Source organism: Lygodium microphyllum, chromosome 30, assembly GCF_053477565.2.
Source record: "Lygodium microphyllum isolate KBCC chromosome 30, Lygodium_microphyllum_v1.1.10, whole genome shotgun sequence".
NCBI lineage: Eukaryota > Viridiplantae > Streptophyta > Polypodiopsida > Schizaeales > Lygodiaceae > Lygodium > Lygodium microphyllum.
In genome coordinates this window covers 31,055,566-31,068,259 of record NC_141164.1, presented here as the reverse complement: position 1 = coordinate 31,068,259, position 12,694 = coordinate 31,055,566, and the positions used below count along the sequence as shown (strand labels likewise).

General features: G+C 40.7%; 1 long non-coding RNA gene across 1 annotated transcript; it reads right to left on the bottom strand.

Moving 5' to 3' along the window:
* Positions 1–9,739: 9,739 nt before the first annotated feature.
* On the bottom strand, positions 9,740–10,601 carry LOC148009678 (uncharacterized). The gene is made up of 4 exons (XR_015689651.1): positions 10,360–10,601; positions 10,131–10,250; positions 9,939–10,021; positions 9,740–9,823 (listed from the first exon to the last, which is right to left on the bottom strand). It is a non-coding gene; the product is annotated as an uncharacterized LOC148009678 (long non-coding RNA).
* Between the last annotated feature and the right edge of the window lie 2,093 nt (positions 10,602–12,694).

Here is a 12,694-nt window from a genome sequence, read left to right as displayed (position 1 = left end):
ACAGGCTGATTAGGGGTTGATTAGGGTCTATCAAGACTGAAAGCAAGAGAAAGAGACAAGAACCAATTGGGTTTTAAAAAAAACACAGATATAGTGAATCAAAGGGGTGTAGTTCTGCTATTTGAATGTTAATCCAAGTTAACATTTGCATACTTTTTTTTTTGCAGAATGCAGGTGCAGGATGTACCAAGAGAAAGAGAGATATTCACTTTCAATTGGAGGATGAATATGCACCAATGTTCAAAAGAACTGTGGAAAGAGATGATGCAATAAGATGCAGGATGCAACAAGAAAGAAATGCAGGGAAAAAAAATGTGGACCTTTGGGTTGATGGGTGCATTTATCCACCCGATCCACTCACTCGAAGGCCACCACAATTTGAAGGGCTTACATCATTTGTAAAGTTTGCTTGTGAAGGCAATGAAGGATTGTATGGATACACATGCAGACTTGTCACACAAGGAATAGCAGGGGCTCATCAAACCTTGACAAATATGCAGACAAGATTACAAGGGAATATGCAGTCTTTGATGGAAAAGGATAGATTATTGGCTGAGAAGGATAGAGAGAACCAGAACCTACAACAAGCAATGTCTGTCATTGAAGATGCTATGCATGCTACACACGTGCAGAATATGGAGTTACAGTCTAAAGTCAATGACTTGGAGAAGGAGAATCAAAACATAGAGAGGAAGCTCACAAAAACTTTGGAGATTGGGCCCACTTTAAAAACCAAAGAGGCACGTCGGTGCATCCAATCCGTTAAACCAATTGGCCAATTAGCCAAAGGAAGTGGACAATATCATAGACGGATATATGCTCAATCTACTACAATCAGAAATATGTTTCCTCATGCAGAGAATGATACTATTGCCAAAGTCCTTAGCAAGAATATGGTCAAAAATGCATTGGAAAATCGTAAATTCAGGGACATTGTGGATGGTGTTGCTAGTGAACGTCTTAGGGATGTGAGCAACTTGTTTACTGCTACAGATGCTCAGGGATTATGTGACAAGGTGGGAATGAGTTCTGAGTCATATAGTATGCTCTATCAACAATTGGATACAGGTTTTAAGCAAGTCTTCAATACTAAGCGAGTAATGCCTCTGCCAAAACCATTTCACTTGAAGAAGGCTCGAAAACAACTAAATGAGAAAGTTTTAGAACTAATTGGTGAGCCTACGCATCTGGAACACACACACATATTGAAGTATGGTTCCAAAGAAGTTGCCTTTGTATTGAATGCATCCAACAACTTTGTATTGGATATATGTAGGGTTCAGATTGCTATGGTCAAGTTTTACAATATGTCTATGGAAGAATGTAGAGGCAAGCTTAAGTTTGTCCTCAAACTTGATGAGAGTGAGATTATCAAGGGGCAAAAATTTGAGCGTGTGAGTATAACACTTATGAATCGAGCATTGGATCCCAACATCGATGAAAAACATCCTTCATACTTCAGTGTACAATCGGAGAATGAAATATGGTGGCTTGGAGCATTTGAAGTACCAAAGGAGGACCATGAAGTACTTAAAGTTTTTTTTAACCTCACTAATATACCCAGTGTTATTCAACAGCAAAATAATGGAGCAGTTTTACATGTTGAGGGGTTTGGGGACTATCAAGTTGAATGGCATCTTGCAGGTGATTTAAAAACATTGAAGTGTATGTTTGGTTTATCAAATGCAGCAAATGCAAAATTTCCGTGCATATACTGCATGCAAACTAGGAAGAAAGGGAAAGATGGAAAGAAAGAATGGCTTGCCAAGGTAGGACAACAGGGTGCTCCGACACGTGATCAGAAAGTCATGAGAAATGGAATGCTAATTCCAGTGGATCCAAACTAGCGCCCTATTTTGGAAATACCACTAACAAGGGTTCACTTTTGCACATTGCATTGTTTGGTTAGAATAATTGAGAAGCTAGTATATGAATATATATGCTTTGCATACAAGATGCAGCCCATGTCAGAATCTGATGCTACATGCAAGAAGGTAGAACAAGTCCTCTCTGAAGTTGGATTGCATGGAGGCCAAGTAGAAATAAAAAAGGACGAGAAAAAATCGGGGAAGAGTGGAAATGTTCCTTGTAAACCATGCTTTGGCGGACCCAAGGCTAGGAAGTTTTTATCTCCACCTCGAGATGAGGAAGGCAATATACTAGTAAAACAACCAGAGAAGTACGAAGCATGGAAAAAGTTGCACCTTGCTGTTTCAGATTGGAGCAATGGGGGACGAACGAGGATTGCGAAGGCAGAAGTGTGGATACACCTAGATAGATTAGCAGCTCTCTTACAGAAGTTGGGGTTTATGGATGGTGATGCCAATGCATTTAAAGAGACAGCTGCTAAATTTCATAAGTCCATGGTGGAGGCATGGACTACAAATAGCATAACACACTACATGGTCAGTATTATCACCATTGCAAAAAAAAAATCATCATTTCGAATTACTTTGTGTTTCTAATCTCTTTTCTTGTGCAGCATATACTTGAAGCACATGGTCCATACTTTGCAGATCAAGGAAGTTTGGCAATATGGTCAACTCAAGGCATGGAAAGATCTCACTGGCAAGCTCGCTATGCTTTTCAAAAGGCAACTGATCATGGAGGTGGCATCAATGATTCCAATTCTATGAGGCAATTATTCCAATGGTGGTATAGGAGACTAGAGATACGATACGAGGAAAAAGAAAAGAAGTCCAAAACATCTCAAGCAGAATCTATAAGTAGGGCAATATATGAAGTGAGAAAAGCAAGATATGAAAACAGCACAGCTAGACAACGGCACGCAGAATGGTTGGCAACCCAAGAGAGAGATGGCAAAAAATGGAGACCTAGATAAAGATAATAATTTTGATGCATTTAGAGTCCACAAGAGAGCACAAGTCCCAAGGATATGACACATCAATACTCATATCTCTAACATGAGATGTCTTATAAATTTTCTTTAAAATTTCAAAGGTTTGTCACTATATTTTTCAAAGTCAATTTCGAACTTTGTTTTTTAATTATGAAAAGTCCATTTTGAAATCCTAAGACAAAGATATGAAAATTCTAAACATTGGAACATTCATTGGCCTAGAGAGAGAGGGGGGCATGAGGGGGGTGTCAGGAGATAGAGAGAGGTAGGGATGGGGTGGAGAAATGAAATGAAATGATAAATTTAAAATTCATTTACACCACAGTAAGTTTGAAAGTTTCGTATTTAAGTCGTCTCTCCTTTCATTTTTTCCCATTGCTCTCCACTCTACCCTCCACCTTTCTATCCTTCATCATCACAGCCATGGCACGTTCCAAGCTTCCTATCAAAAAGGCGCCTGCGAGAGCAAGAGCTCAACACTCTTCCGAATCTAGTGAGCGTACTGTGAGTGACAAAGATCCCCTGGTGACCAATAACGGTGGCCCTACTGCAGCCAATAATGGTGGCGCTACTGTGGCCAACAATGGTGGCCCTAGTATGGTCGACAATGATGGTTCGCCATTGTCCAGAAATGGTGGTCCACATGCTCCAGCTGCTCCACCTCCCACTACTGCTCCAGCTCGTAATACACACCCTCCAACACATAAAAAGCGAAGATGGAGACCAGGCACAGCTACGCTACGCGAGATAAGAAAATTCTAGAAGAGTGCCGACTTGATTATTCCTAAGGCACCATTCTCCAGGTTGGTGCGAGAAATACTGCAAGATCTACAGTCAGGGCATCATCACAAGTTCTTTTCGAGGAACCAGGCAAGGAATGTGGGGCGATGGTCAAGCCAAGCCTTGCTTGCTCTCCAAGAAGCACTTGAAAGCTACTTGATTGATCTAATGAGTGATGGTCAACTTTTAGCCATTCATGCCCGACGTATCACTATTAAGCCCATAGATCTGGTTCTTGTTCGCAGGATCCGCAATAACAAGGATGCATTTAATCTTAATGTCAACAATATGCTTTGAGAAGCTACCTTGTAATTGGATCTATGTTTTTAGCTTAGGTTTGGTTGTAGATTGTAAGGATCTTAGTTTTGGGTTATCTTTCCAATAGACCTTCAAGTATTTGATAGTAGTGGCCTGCAAAATGGAGCTAAATTTTCCCTAGCTCTAGTTGTACTTGGTGCGATGCACTATCTACCGTGTATTTCATAGTTTCGCAATGCTAAATCCAATATGTGATATTCTATTTTGACCATGTTTCGCATTGTGTGAATTTTCAAGTTTCCAAATTTGTAAGTAGTTTTGTTGAGGATAAATTCAATGTGCAACCACGTACACGTCGGTGATCAGTTGTACATGGGCCGATGCACTATATCCTTACTATATTTAGTGGTTTGGCAACAGTATATCTGATGCGATATTCAATTTTACCCATGATTTATTTTTTGTCAATTTTTAAGTTTCCAATGTTTCGCATTGCGAGGTTGACAATACATTTAATCTGCAGTTGCACACACTCATTATCAATACATTTAATCTACAGTTGCGAGGTTGACAATATATTATCAGTGCAGTATAATGCAGTTAACGCATTTTCAAAAAAAGATTGAACCGTCAAATTTATAAATCCGAATCTGGTGAAACTTCACCCTCATGCTGGGCATTAGAAAAACTCATTTATATTAAAAATTTGGCCCCATCAGAAGCCTCTGGGTCACCTGTCCAGAGGCTCGCGTCTGGGGCCCTGAATCTGGGGATTCAGGGCCCCAGACGCGAGCCTCCGGACAGGTGAGCCAGAGGCTTCTGTTGGGGCCAAAAAAAAATTGGATGGTTGATGTGTCCTTGAGGAGCCTACAGGTAAAATTTCATGTGAATCGGAGCACTGGTGATATTTTTCCTAAGCGTGGATTCATTAATTGAAATTTTAGGGTTTTTGAAAAGTTTGGCTATAAGTTTAAAGTTTCACCTCATTTTACACATTTCACTTTTGAGTTCTGAGTTCTGAGTTCTCTCTCCTAGAAGACATGGTACGCACCAAGCAAGCAGCCCGGAGATACCCCCTGGAAATTCCATACGGCAGCCACGTCCTCCAGCTCCACCACCACCACCACCACGCCAGCATCGCAAGTGTCGATGGAAGCCAGGCACAGTGGCTCTTCGTGAGATCCGCCACTACCAGAAGACCACTCACCTCCTGATACCGAAGGCTCCATTCCAGAAGTTGGTGCGGGAGATCATGGAGGGCATACTGATCATGAACAACAGGAACCAGTTTCCAAACACATCACGCGTGAAACAACCGGATTGCTGGACTGCCCAAGCCCTCCTCACACTACAAGAAGCTGCTGAAGCCTACCTCATCGACTTATTTGGAGACTCAGTCTATGCAGCGGTGCATGCAAGGAGGGTCACTGTCACCGAGAGGGATCTGCGGATAGTCAGGTTCTTTCGGTGATGGAAAGATAGTCCTCGCGGAGGTCAGCAAGGATAGAGGTGTACAAACTCAAAAGCACATGGAATGTAGCTTCTGAAGACATTTTGTAAAGCCTTGGTTGTAATGGACCCCATGTAAAATTGTTATTAATACAAATACAAAGTTTTTGGCGCGTCTTATTTTTGTTTAGTCACTTGATATTTATTTTATTTACGTCGTTGAGTTATCGTTACATGCGTTCGAACAAATACATGTTGCGCACGAATTCGATAAAGCACTGTGTATTAAATTTAGGGTACGAATCGTGTTACGTATAAATTCGATAAATAAATGTAACATTCAAGTTAAAAAAAACAGTAAATGACACGTATCACAAACTACATTGCACGCGAATCCAACAAACATCAGTTTTCATTACTTGAAGAGAAGATTACAAAGTGCAATACATCAATGATGCGATATCAGTAGGCAATAAGTACATCTATTCTCTCCTAGGCTTCTTGGAGCTAGGCTCCCCATGGTCAGAGCTATTCTTGATCATAGGCAACAATACATTTTGCCCCAATAGTTCCTGTCTAATGATAGTGGGGTCTTCAACACCGGCAACCATGCCACGGGCCACCATGGAGAAAAGTGGGCCAATCCTAGTACTCGTGAATAAGTAGAGAAGCTTCGAACGTCGAAGCAACACTACTTTCTCCAGGCTGGAGTTGGTCGGGATGGTCTTGAAGGGCCCAGCCTTTGTTAGTGCCCTCAACTTCAAGAAGTTCTCTGCAAAAGCAGGGGAGCATGTCTTATGAAATACAATAATGTCGTTGACAAGCTGCCCAACATACTCCTTCAATGCCGAGTCTTGCACCCTTCCTTGGCTACCAGATCGGCCACCCTGCCTAGATGAAAACTCATCTATATAGACAATCTCCTGCAATACACAAGTTCAGTATCAGACTCACTATGCATGGAGTGTGCTGAAGATATATAAATCATATTCATATGAAACTTAACTAGTAGGGCCTCTAGGGCATCGGGAGCACACACATGTGTTTTTGTCGGGATCGGCCCCCAGATGTGCCCCTGGCCGGAGGCTCGCGTCTGGGGGCCTGAATCTGCATTGGGAGCACACACATGTGTTTTTGTCGGGATCGGGCCCCCAGATGTGCCCCTGGCCGGAGGCTCGCGTCTGGGGGCCTGAATCTGCAGATTCAGGCCCCCAGACGCGAGCCTCCGGCCAGGGGCACATCTGGGGGCCCGATCCCGACAAAAACACATGTGTGTGCTCCCGATGCCCTAGAGGCCCTACTGGTTAAGTTTCATATGAAACCGAGAACATTACCTTCTCTGCATCATCTATCTGCCACTGTAATGGAGCACCCAGGTCTGCTCCTGCCACTGGGCTGCCCTCGTCTCTCTCCTGGGTAGGCACTGCATAGTCGGGTCGAGGACCAAAAAGGCTTTCCTGCAACCGCTCGAACTCCTCATCAGAGATCTGATACTGTGGCACCGCATCCTCAATCTACTCCTGGATGCTCACAATGGCAGAGATGTCATCGATGCTTGTGCCATCATAACGAGCCACCTCATCAACATGTGGTGGGGCATCCTGTAAATCAAAATCTATGAAATCACTAGGTGCATCACGCACCATGATACAGTATAGTTCTTCTTCCCTAAGCTCCAACAACTCTAGCACATCCTGCATGAGTAGATATTCCACCCCCTCGATGGTGATAGCATGGAGAGAAGAGAGGGGTGGCTCTTCGCTCGTGGGCATCTCATCAGGGCAAGGAGGTGGGCGCACAATGGCCAAGCTCTGTTCTGCCTCAACACTCAGATCGAGAGTGATCTCCTCAGGCTCCCTCTCAAAGTACTCTAATAGTGGCCGAGAGGGTGCGTCGATGTCCTCGTCACTGTCCTCTTGCACCTCAGTGCACATAACATATATGGCAAAGGCGGCATCCCTCTCAATGAGATCCATCGTGACGTGGTCCTGTGACGAGGTGGGCACTGCTCTAGCGCGGAGATGTTGCCCCACATGCACCAGGGCTCGACTTATCACCTTTGCATGGCTAGATCCGGCACACAAACTATACAAAAAATCCATGGGAACCCACCTGAGAGTGGAGTCGGGAATAGAGCAAGTGAGAGGGTTCACTGCATCACAAAACGATGCTAGTATACTAGAGTCAGGGTCTACAGCGGAAAACGAGCTCTCTAGACTCAAGGTCACACAAAACCTAGGGTATATCTAGTCCCCTATGTGCGCGTAGCATGTGGAACTGGTCCATGCGGCGAAGGCGGGAGTGGTAGCCATGGCACACAAAGAGAGAAGGAATGAGAGCACAAGTGTAGGGAAGTGGAGAATGAAAGCGAAAATGAGTTTGGAGTTATAGCTTTTATGTGTCTAGGGTTTTAAATAAAGGTTCTTTATAAAGTTATTAATTCTAAAGTTTCAAATTAAAACTCTTACCTTAGTTTCTTTATTTCAATACTTTAAAGTCACTGTTAAAATTACTCATACAGACAAACGCTTCGTTCTACATTATTATATCCTCGAATATGTTTGGGTCGCTGAGTATATTCAAGTCTAACGAGAGAAAATATATAATTTTTTAAAGAAAATAAATCTAAAAGGCCTTGAAATTCCCTTTGGATCCAATTTAATATTAAAATGTAATAAACGAGCAGCAGAGATGTGCTACAATATATCATTGTGCAAAGACAATATTCTCTAGATTATAGACCTCTAACCTGCAATTTAATTATGATTTTTAACTGCACGATTGAGTAATTACAGTATGTATTATCGCACGCTTGGATCACAGTAAACTAAAATTTAAAGTACTCAGAAGTTCAAAAAATGTATGTATTCGCTCTTTATAAAGTTTTTTTACAAGGATTCCACTATCTCAAGGATATGTGGAGAAGCACATTGTTTACATGTCATGGATTGCTCACTACGAGTCCTGACTTTTCTATTATCTAACTTGAAATAGAAGTTGTAGAGGGGCTCACTAGACATTAATTGGATTTCTTGTCTCAGAAAATAAATGGGCCAATGACTCTCTGCACTGACTACGAAAGGATTATGACCACTCCACAAGATTACCACATCTACGAGCGCTGTATGTGTGTCATCTCGGATATCTTGATCCAAGCTGATCCACTCCCCTCGCAAAAGTCGCCATCTTCTATATCGAAAGTGAACACACAGAGTTTGTCTAGCAATGAAATACCTGTAATAAAAACAAAAATAATGGTAAGTGATCAATGCGACTAACATAACAATTCATCTAAGCGAGACCTATGTCAATTAAATCAAGGTATGCAAAGTAGTAAAAAAGTTTTACCTGAATGTAATATCAGATTGGTTGACCCTGCACTCAATCGTCTCATCAAAATGTGTTCTTTTGACTTCCCAAGACTCACCCAATAGCTGACTCATCCATTCCTCGGATGGACACGTGCATTGATAAGTAATCTTTGTTTTCTTCAAAACATCACATGAACCAAACAAATGTGCAAACAATGAGAATGGAATAAACCAATTAAGATGCACATCTTTGGAGCCTGTGGTGGGTTTCATAGCACTATTGATGTCAGATTTTATCTTCGACTTGCAAGCTCCTGACAACTCCAAGCTACCAATGAACCATTCACCACTAGACAGTGGCGGCAATGGGACATGCTGCAATCTCTGGCTTTCTACCACATACAATGAATTATAAAAAAAGATATTTTGAGTGGCAAGTTGACTTGTAGAGGTATTATCATAGATCAAAGAACCTATCTCTTCATGCCAAACATGTATCTTGCCGCTTAAACATTCCACATTCTGCCATTCATGCAAAGTCGATGGATATAGAGCTGTCAATCAAACAAGACTAAATTAGAATACTGCAAAGACTTTTAAAAACAACTCTGATACAAAAGAATAATCAATGATAAAATTTAACAACTTATTGTTTTGTTTATAATTTGCAATGTTGTTCTCGTCGTGTACAGAGATTTGTTTATGCGTATAAACATGTTGAATCAACACTTCTGTTACTGCACTTGTGCCATTAAACACTTTTCTGAACTCTAGAATTCTACCTTTCCAATGTTTGCTAGGGTTTGCAACATCCTTGCGCTTGACCTTGAAACTCCCTCGAGTACTTGGGTGCATCAAAATCCAATCCAACTTATAATACTTATCACAAATCCAATTACCGCCATTATCTTTCCTGTTGAAGACCTCCACTGCAAGTATGCTACTGATATTTTTCCTCCGTGAAGACATCTGTAACAACCAAATACAAAAGTTACCTATCAACATGTGTATAATTTGCAAATGTTATCTCCAAATGAAATTAAATTTAAATGGATCAATTTAAAAAAGAAACATTGTACCTGTAATTTCTTTCACAAAGATCCCTAGATATGTTGAATAAGAAGTTGACTTATAGCAAGACCATTGTTCCTTCACTGACAGATTCCTGTAGTACAAAAACAAAAGAAATATTGGGTCAACACATACATATAACTTATATAGGCTTTGTCCAAATGCGTTGAAATTTAACCATGGAACAGTAGTAAAAAATGGCAATATACCTGTGGCTTTCTCTGCAAAAAATCCCAAAGATGTTGTAGAAGTTGAGTTCTTAATAAATCATTGTTCTTCACCCTCGGAGATTCTTGGAGTAAAAAAACAAAGGAAAGCTCAGTATGCATGTAACTTGTATACATTTTGTCTAAACGAGATAAAATTTAACAGTGGAGCAACAAAAAAACAAGACAATATACCTGTAACTTTGTTTACAAAGAAACCCTAAGATGTTGAAGAAGAAGTTGAGTGTTCAAAATCCCAAAGATGTTGTAGAAGTTGAGTTCTTAATAAATCATTGTTCTTCACCCTCGGAGATTCTTGGAGTAAAAAAACAAAGGAAAGCTCAGTATGCATGTAACTTGTATACATTTTGTCTAAACGAGATAAAATTTAACAGTGGAGCAACAAAAAAACAAGACAATATACCTGTAACTTTGTTTACAGAGAAACCCTAAGATGTTGAAGAAGAAGTTGAGTATTCAAAATATCACTATTATTGACTGTAAGAGACTCCTAGAGCATCAAAACAAAAGAAATTACATGTCAGAGAATGCACATAACTTGCACAGGTTTTCTCCAAACGAGATAAAACTTTACCATAGAACATCTATGGAAGAGAAAAATATACCTGTAGAGTTTTGTGAAGAGAATCTTAGGGCTTTGGTAAAACAAGCTTTGCTCTCATAAAACACATGAATCTCTCTCTGTGCTTGTGCAAAGCAAATGAAATTTTATAGGGTTACAGACATGGCAAGAAACAGTGAGGCTGTAAAATTTCGTCAGGAAAGAAGAAGCGGGGAAAGAGATATGACAAATTTGAGTTTTGCCTAAAAAAGAGGGGGAAACTGAAAAGGGGAGAAAAGAAAAGTCAAACATAAAAAATAAGAAAATGAAAATTCGAGGCACAAACTTCCAAGAAGTGACAGCTTTGTACTCCCCTTTTCCCTTATTTTATTGCTGAGGGAAGATTTGGTCCAAGATATGGCTAGAAGATTCATGTTACATGAATCTGGAATCCCAGCTCTCTCATTGGTTAGGCCTATATTTGTTTATTCACTCCTTAAGGGGCAAAAAAGAGAGTCCATATTTCTCCTAATGCTCACTTAAGCATGCATCATTGTCACTATCCTCACTATTTACTGACTCCTGACTAGCTGGTTGATCTTCTTCTTCTGAGTTAGATTCTTGTGCATATGCATCTATAAAGCTAATTGACCAAGGCTCAAGCCACCATTTCATTTCATTCTTGCCCTTCGGTTTTACATGTAATCGTTCACACATTTCATGAGCACTTTTCAGCCCCTTCTTCAAAGCATCAATAATTTTATCATCACTTGATATGCAATCATAGTCTTCTAGATTAGCTTCCGGCACGTTGTCTTTGAGATTCAACTCCCTCCAAACATGCTATTGCTTCTTGTGCGCTCTTGCAAACAAAGGACCATTCTCTTTACACTCCAAGTAGGCAAGCCTATTCAAACTCCCAGCAGTATGCAACATATACATCATGTCATACAAGCGTTCTTGACCCACCATGCTCCCAATCTTGCTAAAGAAGATTTCAATTGCATCTGAGCCTGTAAGATGTAAAGGACATTTGAAAATCAAAAAGTAGTCTCTGAAATACTTGATTAACAAGACAACAAAATGGCATGAGAGTTGCACATCCAAAAATGCCTCCTTGCTTATGAAGTTTACACTCAGTGTATAAGTGGTATGATGCATAATCCACAACCTCCAAATCTGAAAAAAGAAAGAGGCTTTTCCTGCAAGATAGACTCGATCCACCAAGCTCAAGTGTGGAGAAAAAAAGATGTCAATGTAGTCTCCAGAAATTTCAAGATACGCTTGTGTTCCGAAAATACCCCTCTCTATTCTGCGTACTCCATTATTTCCTAGTTCTCCCAAACACCATTGCACTTGCCTGCTACATATTCTTTGAGCTCCTGCCCAATTTTGACGATCATCTCGCCTAATATCTCCCTCTCTTAGCATATGCTTGTCAATAGAGAAACCATCATACATGATGAGAACATGATTTAGGGTGATCCAAACATCACCAATAGCCAACTGACGCTTGGGCTTGTCAAGAATATTGACGAAAATTTTCCCATTATGTACTTCGTTTTTGAAAGTTTTGCTGAGACTGGCCATCCATCCCACTTGAGTTTAAATCTACTGCCAAACTTGGTCTACATAATCTGTAAGCCTCAACTTTCGTCGCCGACTATCACCGTCGGATGCATGTCCAATGATTGGGCCAACTGTGGGTCCTAGCTTCTCATCCCACAAACTTAAAATGATTGCCCATTGCTTGCCAACAAAGCTTGCATCAAACCGATTGCAAATACAATGAAGAACTAGGACCAACCAAGGGAGAGCATCATGCAAAGGGTTTGCAAGGAAAACTCTTGCATACCCACCAATAACACAATTTTGAAATGCACCAACAATATTCTCATACTCTTCTTGTCCTTCTCCCACTTTGATCATGCATGCTGTCAAGCACTCGTGATCGTCTGATTTATATCCATCAAACCCCACAAGCGTATCATCCTTTGGGTTCCACCTACAAGCATCGGTGAAAAAAGCACAAAATCTTTTACAATACTTTCTTAATTCAAACAAGGTATGGATCCATTTTTATTGGAAAGACCATGATATTGTTACCTGACCCGCTTCTTTATGGCATTTTTGTCTTCCACTAAAATGAAAGGAACCTTTGACATGATGCCATGCTTCTCTTTCTCCTCTTGTAGAT